Source organism: Periplaneta americana, chromosome 5, assembly GCF_040183065.1.
Source record: "Periplaneta americana isolate PAMFEO1 chromosome 5, P.americana_PAMFEO1_priV1, whole genome shotgun sequence".
Taxonomy (NCBI): Eukaryota; Metazoa; Arthropoda; class Insecta; order Blattodea; family Blattidae; genus Periplaneta; species Periplaneta americana.
In genome coordinates, this window is record NC_091121.1 from 163,215,033 (window position 1) to 163,227,656 (window position 12,624).

Sequence of the window (12,624 nt, forward strand, 5' to 3'; positions counted from 1 at the left end):
GCCAATGCAATACTTCGTCCTTTATCTTAATGGGACGTTTTTTCTTTCCTCTTCGAAATTTCCTTGTCTACAAGTTCACTGCTTTCTAGTGTCGTGGAATTGAAGTTTGATTTTCTTTGAAACGTTTTTAATTCTGTCAAAACTTTTTATTTTTCTCGATGATGCAGGTTTTTGTAAGCCTAGGCCATGAGCTAGTTCATCTTATAAGCTTAGATCTCCTAAACTGTTCACTGTGATACCCAAACATCCATAATCATACAAAACCTGTTAAAAATGTAACACTAACTTGAGTTTTGCTCAACAGTTACAATAAAAACAAAATAATCACTCATAAACGTCACGGATACGGCAATAGTCCACATAATCTTGACATCTACTCTCCATATTTGGAGCAAAACGCCAGTTGCATCGAACGTATGACAAGAAAACTGGGCGCTTTTTCTGGACTTAAACAATTTCTTACACTGTTACACCTGGGTCATTTCACATAAAATTTTAAGAATTTATCAGTGATGTCTGATTTTTTTGGGTTTTTAATATAATAATGTTGTTATAAAATAAATTAAACTGCCAACTATGACCGCCATATCATTAATATTTTAGTCATACGGTTGACTGAAAATGGGTGGCAGTTACATGTTATCCATAATTTAAAATATTCCAGACACTCTATATGAAATGTCATAGAAACTAAAGAGACGCCATTGTAAACCTGAACAACCATATTTTAATATCTTAAAGACTAGTTCGAATAATATTAAGGAATGCTCATAAAACACCTCATTAAAAAAAATAGTTTTATATTCGAATGCAACAAATTAAATACACACGAATTTCATTCGTATTGAAGAAAATCTTATTCCTAATCCATCTCCGAAGTTTTATGACGTTATCTCAAAAAACCTGTGAATAATATAATTAATTAAATTATCAGTTCTTGTTCTGATGGTTGAAAATCGCTTGCTATGTGTGGCGATCGCAGCGTTCGCGAGACGTCATAATGATGAGTAATATCAAACAAACACTGTGTATCCGTCTCCCTCACCTTGATCGCGCAGCAATCACGACATTCTGTACTACCTGCTGAACTCCTTTCTTCCAGTGAGTTATTTTTATTAAAAGCTGACATGATATTTAAGTCAACATTCTGAAATTTTCACAGTGGAATCATTATACCCTAAAGAATTAAACACATGTTTTTTCATGTGTAAAAATGAATTGCAGTTTGTGTTCTATATTTTTTTAATTGTTTTATGGACGTTAACTATTTAAAAAATTATATATGTATTATTTTGAGGGCATTTATAAACTAGGCTCTCCTTTTTCGAATTGCATTGAAATCACTTTTCCATCTTCTTTTACACAGTAAGAAAACTTCAAGGAATGAAGCTGTGTTCTTTGCTAAACCAGTATTTTAAATGCTGATTGCTGCCAAACTATGAAGAACATAAGTATAATATTGCGTGAAATTCACATTTAGAACATACAAAATAACCTACTACAATATTTTAAACTATTGAGACATCATGCTTCAAAAAAACTTTTTTGCATGAAATGACCCACTTGGACTTGTCAAGATATTCCCCTGCACAGTCATATCTTGAAATCCCTGTATGTTCTGACTTGTCAGTTTTTCCCAGTCCAATTATGTCACCTCAAAGGACACACATTCATCTCTTAGATAGCATCATAATCCTAAAATTAACAAAAATGGACCTTTCATGTTTTCCCCTGTGATCTTTAATTATAAGAAAACAAACATAATATATGGATGACGTTATCATATTCTTTCTCCTTGCAGGATGCAATGGAAATCGTTCTGATACTTCCACTCTGGAAATATCTACGCCTGTCGTTGAAGAAGGGTAGTACGACTGGGTCTGCTTCGGTGAGTTAGTGTACTTTGTCTTTTCTATTATATGCAGATTAGAAATGCATTATATTACAGCTCACAGATTACTCTAACTGTACGTTTTCATAAACGAGTTCTTACTATAATTGTTAGGCTTACTACTTCATGATGATTATTGTTAGATGGGTATGTTAAATAGTTCTGAAAGAAAATTGATATTTATATCATTTATCTTATAAGATATTTCTTTCTTGTTCTACCTCAGTGGCATTCAAATATTTTTGCTAGCATACCACCAAAATATATTTGTATCTCAAACCGCATTGCAATTATATAAGAATTGACAAAAGATATACAAAAAATATTTCATTATTATTATTACTATCACTATTATTATTGTTTATTATTTATTATTATTATTATTATTATTATTATTATTATTATTATTATTATACTATACTTTCGTATTCCCAAGAAACTAGTTCCATTAATTAAAATGTGTCTCAGTGAAAAGTACAGCAGAATCCGTATAGGCCAGTTTCTATCTGATGCGTTTTCAATTCACTGTAGGCTAAAGCAAGGAGATGCACTATCACATTTACTTTTTAACTTTGCTCTAGAGTATGCCATTAGGAAAGTTCAGGATAACAGAGAAGGTTTGGAATTGAACGGGTTACATCAGATGCTTGTCTATGCGAATGACGCGAATATGTTAGGAGAAAATCCATAAATGATTAGAGAAAACACGGGAATTTTACTGGAAGCAAGTAAAGAAATAGATTTGGAAGTAAATTCCGAAAAGACAAAGTATATGATTATGTCTCGTGACGAGAATATTGTACGAAATGGAAATATAAAAAGTGGAAATTTATCCTTTGAAGAGGCTGAAAAATTAAAATACTTGGAAGCAACAGTAACAAATATAAATGATACTCGGGAGGGAATTAAACACAGAATAAATATGGGAAATGCCTGTTATTATTCGGTTGAGAAGCTTTTGTCATCTAGTCTGCTGTCAAAAAATCTGAAAGTTAGAATTTATAAAACAGTTATATTACCGATTGTTCTGTATGGCTGTGAAACTTGGACTCTCCTTTGAAAGAGAAACATAGGTTAAGAGTGTTTGAGAATAAGGTGCTTAGGAAAATATTCGGGACTAAGAGGGATGAAGTTACACAACACAGAACTGCATGCATTTTATTCTTCACCTGACTTAATTAGGAACATTAAATCCAGACGTTTGAGATGGGCATGGCATGTAGCACGTATGGACGAATCCAGAAATGCATATAGAGTGTTAGGTGGGAGGCCGGAGGGAAAAAAGACTTTTTGGGCCGTATTCATAGACATTTTTAGCGCAGGCTTTCGGCGGATGATCAGCGTTTTTCGTATTCATAAACCAGTGTTAGCGATAGGATACGATTTAAATTCTGTACTAGTAACCAGTGGATAGCCGGGGCTAGCTTAGTACGCTCGTTGCGCGTGCTGCGAAATGTCTATGAATAGCACCCTTTGGGAGGCCAAAACGTAGATGGGAAAATAATATTAAAATGGATTTGAGGGAGGTGAGATATGATATAGACTGGATTAATCTTGCTCAGGATAGGGACGAATGGCGGGCTTATGTGAGGGCTGCAATGAACCTCCGGGTTCCTTAAAAGCCAGTAAGTTATTATTATTATTATTATTATTATTATTATTATTATTATTATTATTATTATTATTATTATTATTATTGTCACTATCATTATACAGTAGTCATTGATGCAATAATAATAGTAATGATTTACGTAAAATGGTATTGAAGCAAAGAAAAACGAGAGTTACTGTTACAAAAGAAACTATAATATAATGCAATAACTATCAACAAGTGTAATACAGTAAAATTATTATGTCAGAATTTTTACATACTTAATCAGTGAGATGCTTACCCCTTGAGACAACCCGTGTCTCCGCGTGTTATTATCTAAGTAGGTGAAGATTGACTTTCCATTAAATCGACGGAGCAGTGTACCTGATTGGGTTTTCTCCGAGGTTTTCTCCAACCGTAAGGTAAATGTCAGGTAATCCATGGTAAATCCTCGGCCTCATGTGGCAAAATACCATCTCACTATCATCATTCCCATTGATGCTGAATAACCTAGTAGTTGAAACAGCGTCGTTAAATAACCAAATAACAAACAACTTTTACCCTAATATTGCACGTTGACCTCTTTCCTTATACTGCACTGCACTTCACCACAGAATAAAATGTGAACAAGGTTGCTGGAGCAAAGTATGGAACGAAAGTCTGCCGACCACAAGAATGGAGCTGTTGACATCACAGGTGTAATGGAGATATTTAGAACAGAAATAGTAGGAGATTTGGAGACAGGGAGGCATAGCAAATGTCCGTGTCACAGCATGAAGCCCATTTATGTTGTGGGAATTAGAATCATGTTCAACGAAACACAATGGAGCTCTTAGGAGAGAGGAACAAGGCGGAACGTCCTGGCTGACAAGTCAAGACCGAGCGCCGCGCCTGATAGATGCAATTCGCAGCTAAACTCCGTGACAGGGCCGAGAGTCAAGTGTCTTTCCCAAGTGACAAAGAGCAAACACTTCAGTCGGTTTATAAATACACTTCGCATTGACTACTAAGCGGATGTCAAGCGCTCTCGAATTGCTTCGTGTGTTTCCTATAGAGGTTTAAACGAAACTACAGTTTAAGAATATTGCAGATGAATCTGTGGGAGAGATTATCACAAACATGTCTTAAACTTTCCCTAGTAAACGGCTTAAGTCCAAACAAATGCGAAAATGATTTATCACCAAGAGTCTATCTCCTACTTTTATTATTATTTTTTTATTTTGTTGCTAGTAAATTTCAAATGAATAGAAATTAATGTAATATAAACTAGTTCCTCCTGAATGAGTAAGACTCATGCTACTAAACGTAAAAATACGGAAATACGAGGCGCGTCCATGAAGTAACTTTCCCACTCGTCCCACAGCTAGCAAACCATATGTTGCGCGAAGCGACTGCGTGTACGTGATAGAGTAATGTCCTGGCATGGCGCATGGGCTAGCGGAACTTCCCGAGTGCTCTCAGTAGCTTCGTTGCATTGGTTGAAGATGGACGTTCCTATTCCAGCTCCCGCCGAGTGTGAAGTGCGATCAGTGATAAAGTTTTTGAATGCACAGAGCATAGCGCCGATTGAAATTCATCGTCAGCTGTGCCAGGTCTATGGGCAAGCAGATGGTGCGTTGCTGCTGTGGACAATTTTCAGTAGGATGCCAAAATGTGCATGACGAGGAGCGCAGTGGGAGGCCAATCTTCATCACAGACGACCTTGTGGAGCACGCACCATCTGCTTGCTCATGACGTTAGGCTCATAGACCTGGCACAGCTGACGAACAATTTCAATCGGCGCTATGCCCTGTGCATTCAAAAACTTTATCACTGACCGCACTTCACACTCGGCGGGAGCTGGAATAGGAACGTCCATCTTCAACCAATGCAACGAAGCTACTGAGAGCACTCGGGAAGTTCTGCTAGTGCACGCGCCATGCCAGGACATTACTCTATCACGTACACGCAGTCGCTTCGCGCAACTTATGGTTTGCTAGCTGTGGCACGAATGGGAAAGTTACTTCATGGACGCGGCTCGTAACTTAAGCAGATTAGGACTAAATTGGTTACCGCAGAAAATTGGTTAAATTAATATAAATTAAATTTATAAAATTATAATGGAGAGGAGTAATGAGAAAGCGAAACAAGAAATGTTTATCAGTTTAAAACAGGCTTGGAGAACTGGGCGACAATAGTGGCGTTGCCTCACTCATCGGACACGTCACTCACCCCTTCCTTCCATCCCCGCGTCATTGACTTGGCAGGGGAGGGGATTTGTATTCAGTGTCTGTCTTATGTGATTGCGTACGGGCCACAGATACGTCATTCAACGCCGGTGGACTGTGGACGGGGAACCAACATCCCCATGCTTTCCACCCTCTCTCTCCAGTTCTGTATCCCTGGTTTAAATAGTCTATAATAATTAAAAGTTTCCAAAGAAATAAAAATCTTTTGGGGGCAGGAGGAATACACAAAATTTAACACCAGGGAAGAACGGATGGGCCTAAAGTGGTGGAGGTTTGGAAGTTAAAGATTAAAAAATAGAAGAGGAGACATCGAGAAAGATATATGCCCTTTATATAATTAAAAAGAAGACGCGATACACATTCTACAATCTTGCCCGGAAAATGAGAGAACAAGGAAAATATTTATTGTAGAGCCAATACTAAAACTAAATGTGGAAATAACGTATATAGGAAATTATATAGAGCAGCGAATGGAAAAAAAAATTGAAGGCTAGGAAAATTTTAATATATAGTAAGAGAAAAATGGGATGTTATTAACTCCTGTGGTAAATTGTGTTTTATGCCTTGATTAATTGAGAATATCATCAAAAACTATTTCGTGACATACAGGCCGACCATATTTATGTTCAACTTTTTATTCGTTTTTCACAAGTAAATGAATTAACATGACAGGATCAAGTAGCATTGCTGGGTAACTTTCGGTGCTGGACCCCGGACTCATTTCACCGGCATTATCACCTTCATATCATTCAGACGCTAAATAACCTAGATGTTGATACAGCGTCGTAAAATAAAACAATAAAATAAAATAAAAAATCAAGTAGCATGAACTAATAGTCCAGTAATTAGGATTGCTTAAAATTCCAGCAATATTAAAATTCGATGTAAGCACCAGCATTTGCTGCACATTTTTCCAGACGCGGCTGAACGTTCCGTACTGCTCTCACAAGCATTTCATTTGGCACCCGGCCACACTCCTCTCGTCTGACCATAGAATGTGTCGCAAAAGGTTAGGTTCCTCTTGAATCCATGCTAGTGGAGACTCCGCAAACTCCATTCTGATATCACAGTCCTCACATGTCAGAGCTTGCACAAACTGTGGCTTCCATGGCCAACAACCGCTGCACGGACCCATGGGATACATCAGATTCCCACTGGTACTATCGAATGGATTTCTTAGGACTTCTCTGGAAGGACTCAGTAGCGGCTGCTTTGGCCTCCTCTGTGATCACTGTTTTTAGTCGGCCAGCACCCTTCTGTTGCGTAACTGAGCCAGTGCGGATCAAGTTGGCGTGAAGTCTCTTGATGGTCTTGTAGTCCAGCGTTGCATTTCTTCCTTTCACCATTCTCCACCATCTCTGCACCATAATTGGGGACTGCCACACCTCCATTCGAGCAGCAATTCGTGTCCGATCGCACACAGACAGTCTTGTGACCAAGTTTAATTTTTTAAGATTTACACAGCATTTTTCTGATTACATTAAATGTTTCGGACCGTACTGAAAACACAATAAAGTAAAATAAAATGACAGCTTCTTTTGTGTTTTTAATGGTATGGAACACGATACATTTTAGCGGTGGAATGGGTCACTTAACCTGATTGGTTTCGCTATTATAGTGTAATAAAAAGTTGGACATAAATATGGGTCGCCCTGTATATAAATATGTAGTTTGTATAAAATTAGTCTTATTTATTTTTGTTTCAAATAAACAATTTTTAATTTCTTGTGCAAATTTGATAATATATATTATTTAGTACATATTTTGAGGTTTTTAATTACATATTTATGTACAGTAATGGCAAAAAACCTGACTGAACCTTGTAGCTGATTTCAGAGCCTTGTTCACTCCAGAGCACGATAGACTGGTAACTAAGACTTTCGTGGATCGAATCCTGCCTGGGAAGGAAACTTTTTTTGTTCCTCATTCAAATTTATTCCCAATACTTTTCGAGTGCTGGTAAAATTCATGTTCTGGGAATAATAACTTAATTAAGTAGTAAAATATCGCTGCAATCGAAAAGTATTGGGAATAAATTTAAATAGAGAACAAAAAAAAGTTTCCTTCCCAGGCAGGATTCGAACCACGAAAGTCTATCGTGCTCTGAGTGAACAAGGCTCTGAAATCAGCTACAAGGGTCGGTCCGGTTTTTTTTTAGCCACTACTGTACATAGTTTTAGTATCAATATTACATAAAAATCCGAACTACAGTCATCATGTCTATTTCCGTTCCTTTGGTTTCTTCCCTACTACTTATGCTTTTGTTATTTTCTTCTGAACTGTATTAGGAGAATTTCTTAAAGAATAATTCAAAGCTGTCTTGTTTCCGCACTGGAGTTTGTTATGTTCCCCTCCATATTTAGCAATAATAATCTTCTTATTACTTCTGTTCCCCGGAAGAGGCAATATCTTCTCCAGGTACAGAAACTGTCAAGTGCTTAGGGTCGACCCATGTCCAAGGAATTTGTTAATATGTTCTATGAATATGCAGTAGCGGATCGGTAGACATTAGCGCCGGGAGCATTCTGCCACACTCCCTCTACTTTTGAAGGATATAAGCTACGTGGCTATTTAAAATTCCGGTTACATTAAAAAAAGCAATAATTGAAAGCAAATGAATTATGTTCTCTGTAAGAACCCAATTCTAATCTTCAATCGATTTTAGTTGTATGTTTTAATAAAATCTGGAGTTCACATGATAATTAAGATAATATTATACCGTAGTAGCATTCAAAATACTTATTTTTAATTTCTCTAAGGGCTAGTTTCACCAAACTTCGTTAAAATAATGCTAACAGCATGTTAACTAACGTGTTGTTAAACATTAAACATCCTGGTAGTGTTTCGCCAACCATTTGATGTACTTTGGTTAGGTAACATGACGTTAAGAGTAATGTAACAAGAATCAAAGAAGCAGTGATTGTATGAAAGTTTACTGAATGTGTCTATAGTTGTGTAGTCATTTGTTTTAGCGGAGAATTGTATTTTTACATTATGGAAGTATTGGAGACTAACATTTATTACAACGGAAATCGAGGAAAAGAAAGTGTAAGGAGCAGTAATTTTACCTCATATAAGAAATATAATTATTTTAATAGATCTAGCAATTATATGAATGTAATTGAACTCAAACGTAGTAATGGAACTTTCATTAGGAAGAAGGAACAAGCTTGCGTCTCTTTAACCCAATATTTTCAATCGCCTTTTGGATGTGAAAACGCAAACTATGAAACAAAACACGCACAAGATACAGTGGAACATTTGAAAACTGACGGTGGTACTTCCACTCTCAAAGTTTCATTTGTACGAAGATTCTTTCAATTAGCCAGGATCAAATAAAACCAATAGAAAATGAAAATAATTGTGTTGCTGAATAATACAATGGTAAGCGTTAACATTATTTTCATATATTATATTATCTAACATATCTTCACACGTCATTGGTCATAATTACATGTGAACGGTTAAATCAGTGAAATAAAGAAATATCGTTTTGAAAATTTGCAATTATATCTGAGTACCTATTAATACGAAATAATAATCACAGAAATGCTTACGTTAATAAGCACATATCTTCTCTTTACTGTGTATGCAGTGCTAATATTAATATGAATCATTTTAGTATTTATGAACATATCTAATCTGCATAACTAAAAATGCTGAAGTAGTGATTGCAGCTAATTATTTTCACTGCAAATATATCTCGATATAATAATGCGGCGTGTAACATATGTTCTCTGGCAGCCATGATTCACGCTGTAAGAGGACGTTAAGGATTTAACTGCGGGAGTATGCTATGTTAATTTAACAGTGTGTTTAACATGATGTTAGCAGTAACAGCAGTTGATGAAACATCTCTTCCGTTAAGTTTACTGTTAAACTGCCTTAACGACATGTTAAATATTTAACAAGGGTTCGTGAAACTGGGCCTAATACAAATAACTTGGGAAGAATAATTTGTTTGCTTTATCATGTTAATACAAGCAAATGCTATAGAAAAAAGGTAGTTTCTCCTTTATATTAAAAAGTGGTGCAAGTACTGAAACCAATATTGACGAAATAACATTAGTGAATGAAGAAGAAAATAAGGAAACAGGGAAAGAAACAAAAAACAGAGAAGGAGAAGAAAATGGTGAAAGGAAGTAGAAAATAGCGAAACTAAGAAGAATGAAAGATAAGGTGTGTAGGGGAAGGGAGACCATTGGATGCAAAGAGAAAAGAGTGTAAAGTAGCGGAGAAGTCTGTAGGTGAAGGAAGGAATGTGCAGGTTAAGGGAGAAGAGTGTAAAATAATGCAGAATTGTGTAGGGAAAAGGAAAATAGTGAAAGCAAAGAAAGAGAGTGTAAAGCAATGGAGAGAAGTGTAGGGAAACATATTATATTCTGCACCTGACATAATTAGGAACATTAAATCCAGACGTTTGAGATGGGCGGGGCATGTAGCACGTATGGGTGAATCCAGAAATACATATAGAGTGTTACTTGGGAGGCCGGAGGGAAAAAGATCTTTGGGGAGGCCGAGACGTAGATGGGAAGATAATATTAAAATGGATTTGAGGGAGGTGGGATATGATTATAGAGACTGGATTAATCTTGCACAGGATAGGGACCAATGGCAGGTTTATGTGAGGGCGGCAATGAACCTCCGGGTTCCTTAAAAGCCAGTAAGTAAGTAATAATAAATCTCTGATTGAGGTTCTGCTTGATATGTACATCTATTTATCAGATAGTACATGTCACTTGACGATATGTCAGAGGAAAAACAATTTGTTTTTACACATCTGAAGTATGATTAGTGTAATATGTATATAGCCAGCGATGTATACAATGGAGAGGGGAAAAGAACTGACCAATCTACCCCATTATCCCCTGGATCAGTTGCCTCATGAGTGAAGCCTTATTTCTGTTACTTATGAGGTTCGATACTGTTTTCGTACAAAACAACAAATAATAAAAATACTTACTTATAAATGGCTTTTAAGGAACCCGAAGGTTCATTGCCGACCTCACATAAGCCCGCCAGCGGTCCCTATCCTGTGCAAGATTAATCCAGTCTCTTTCATCATACCCCACCTCCCTCAAATCCATTTTAATATTATCCTCCCATCTACGTCTCGGCCTCCCTAAAGGTCTTTTTTCCTCCGGCCTCCCAACTAACACTCTATATGCATTTCTGGATTCGCCCATACGTGCTACATGCCCTGCCCTTCTCAAAGGTCTGGATTTAATGTTCCTAATTATGTCAGGTGAAGAATACAATGCGTGCAGTTCTGTGTTGTGTAACTTTCTCCATTCTCCTGTAACTTCATCCCGCTTAGCCCCAAATATTTTCCTAAGCACCTTATTCTCAAACACCCTTAACCTATGTTCCTCTCTCAGAGTGAGAGTCCAAGTTTCACAACCATACAGAAGAACCGGTAATATAACTGTTTTATAAATTCTAACTTTCAGATTTTTGGACAGCAGACTGGATGATAAGAGCTTCTCAACCGAATAATAACACGCATTTCCCATATTTATTCTGCGTTTAATTTCCTCCCGAGTGTCATTTATATTTGTTACTGTTGCTCCAAGATATCTGAATTTTTCCACCTCTTCGAAGGATAAATCTCCAAGAGGGTGGAAGTGCATTATATAGCGAAATTTATAAACTTGTACTTGCTATTTTGGAAAAGGAAATTGTACCAGAACAATGGAAGGAGTCCATAATTGTACCTATTTTTAAAAAGGGGGACAAAACCAAGTGTGGTAACTTTCGAGGAATATCACTTTTGCTGACGTCGTACAAAATTTTGTCCAATATTCTTTTGAGGAGATTAACTCCGTACGTAGATGAAATTATTGGGGACCATCAGTGTGGTTTTCGGCGTAATAGATCGACTATTGATCAGATTTTTTTGGTTACGACAGGTATTGGAGAAAAAATGGGAGTATATAAGGCTACAGTGCATCAGTTATTCAATAATAATAATAATAATAATAATAATAATAATAATAATAATAATAATAATAATAATAATAATAAAGGAAATAAACTATTCAGTATACTGCGCTATGTTCAGTAAAAATATGCAATGAAATTCAGAAAGTAATCTTCAAAAGTATATCTCAAGGACTGTAAAATAATATTTATGTAGAGTCTAGTTCACAGAATATAATATTTCATCCCGATATCAGTTTTCTATTAGAAATGAATTTATGAATCAGTGAAATTAATGAAAATAACGTCAGGAAAAGAAGAAAAACATAAGAAAGAAAATAAGAGGATAACTTGGGAAGAAAGGAATAAGCCAACAAAAATATAATGATGGGGTAAAAGAGAGATGTGAAGAAAAGGAAGTTAATTGCATGAGGTCGAAAATGCAAGGAAAATGAAAAAGGAATAGGAGAAAAATCAAATGTGAAAAATGAAGGTAATTGATAAATATGAGATTAGATAGGAATACTGAATAATTATGTGGAATAAAACGAAAAATAATTTATAAGTAAGCAGTAATTAATTGATAATAAAATGAGAAAGATTAACACTGGATTAAGGTATGAGAAACAAAAGAAAAACAAGCTAAAGAATCGGAATTTGAGGAAAGACGATATACGCCGCTTTTGAGTAGAAGGCTTGTATGTTCAGACTTAATCCCAGAGACCGTTTTATAGACTGAAACATGGAAAGAATGGACTGGACGCTCACAACTGAGAAACGGTGGTGAAGCAAGAGTTTTGACGCTAGCACAGTAGCTTAAAGAAAAAGTCGAATAAATAACTGAGACAAGAATGGATGTACAAGTCTATCAGTATATAACAATAGCACCAGCGACATCAAAGAAACTTGCCATAAAACCGGAAAGGAACGATGAAACTGAACGACGACATATTCTCTCTTTCTAGTTTATTTACGTTACGTTTTATTATGTTCCA

At 36.2% G+C, this 12,624-nt stretch overlaps 1 long non-coding RNA gene across 1 annotated transcript in view; it reads right to left on the reverse strand.

Annotated features, from left to right (window-relative positions):
- LOC138700257 (uncharacterized) overlaps nucleotides 1–12,624 on the reverse strand; it is a 426,875-nt gene that overhangs the window by 323,310 nt on the left and 90,941 nt on the right. The gene's annotated exons all lie outside the window — the stretch shown is intronic.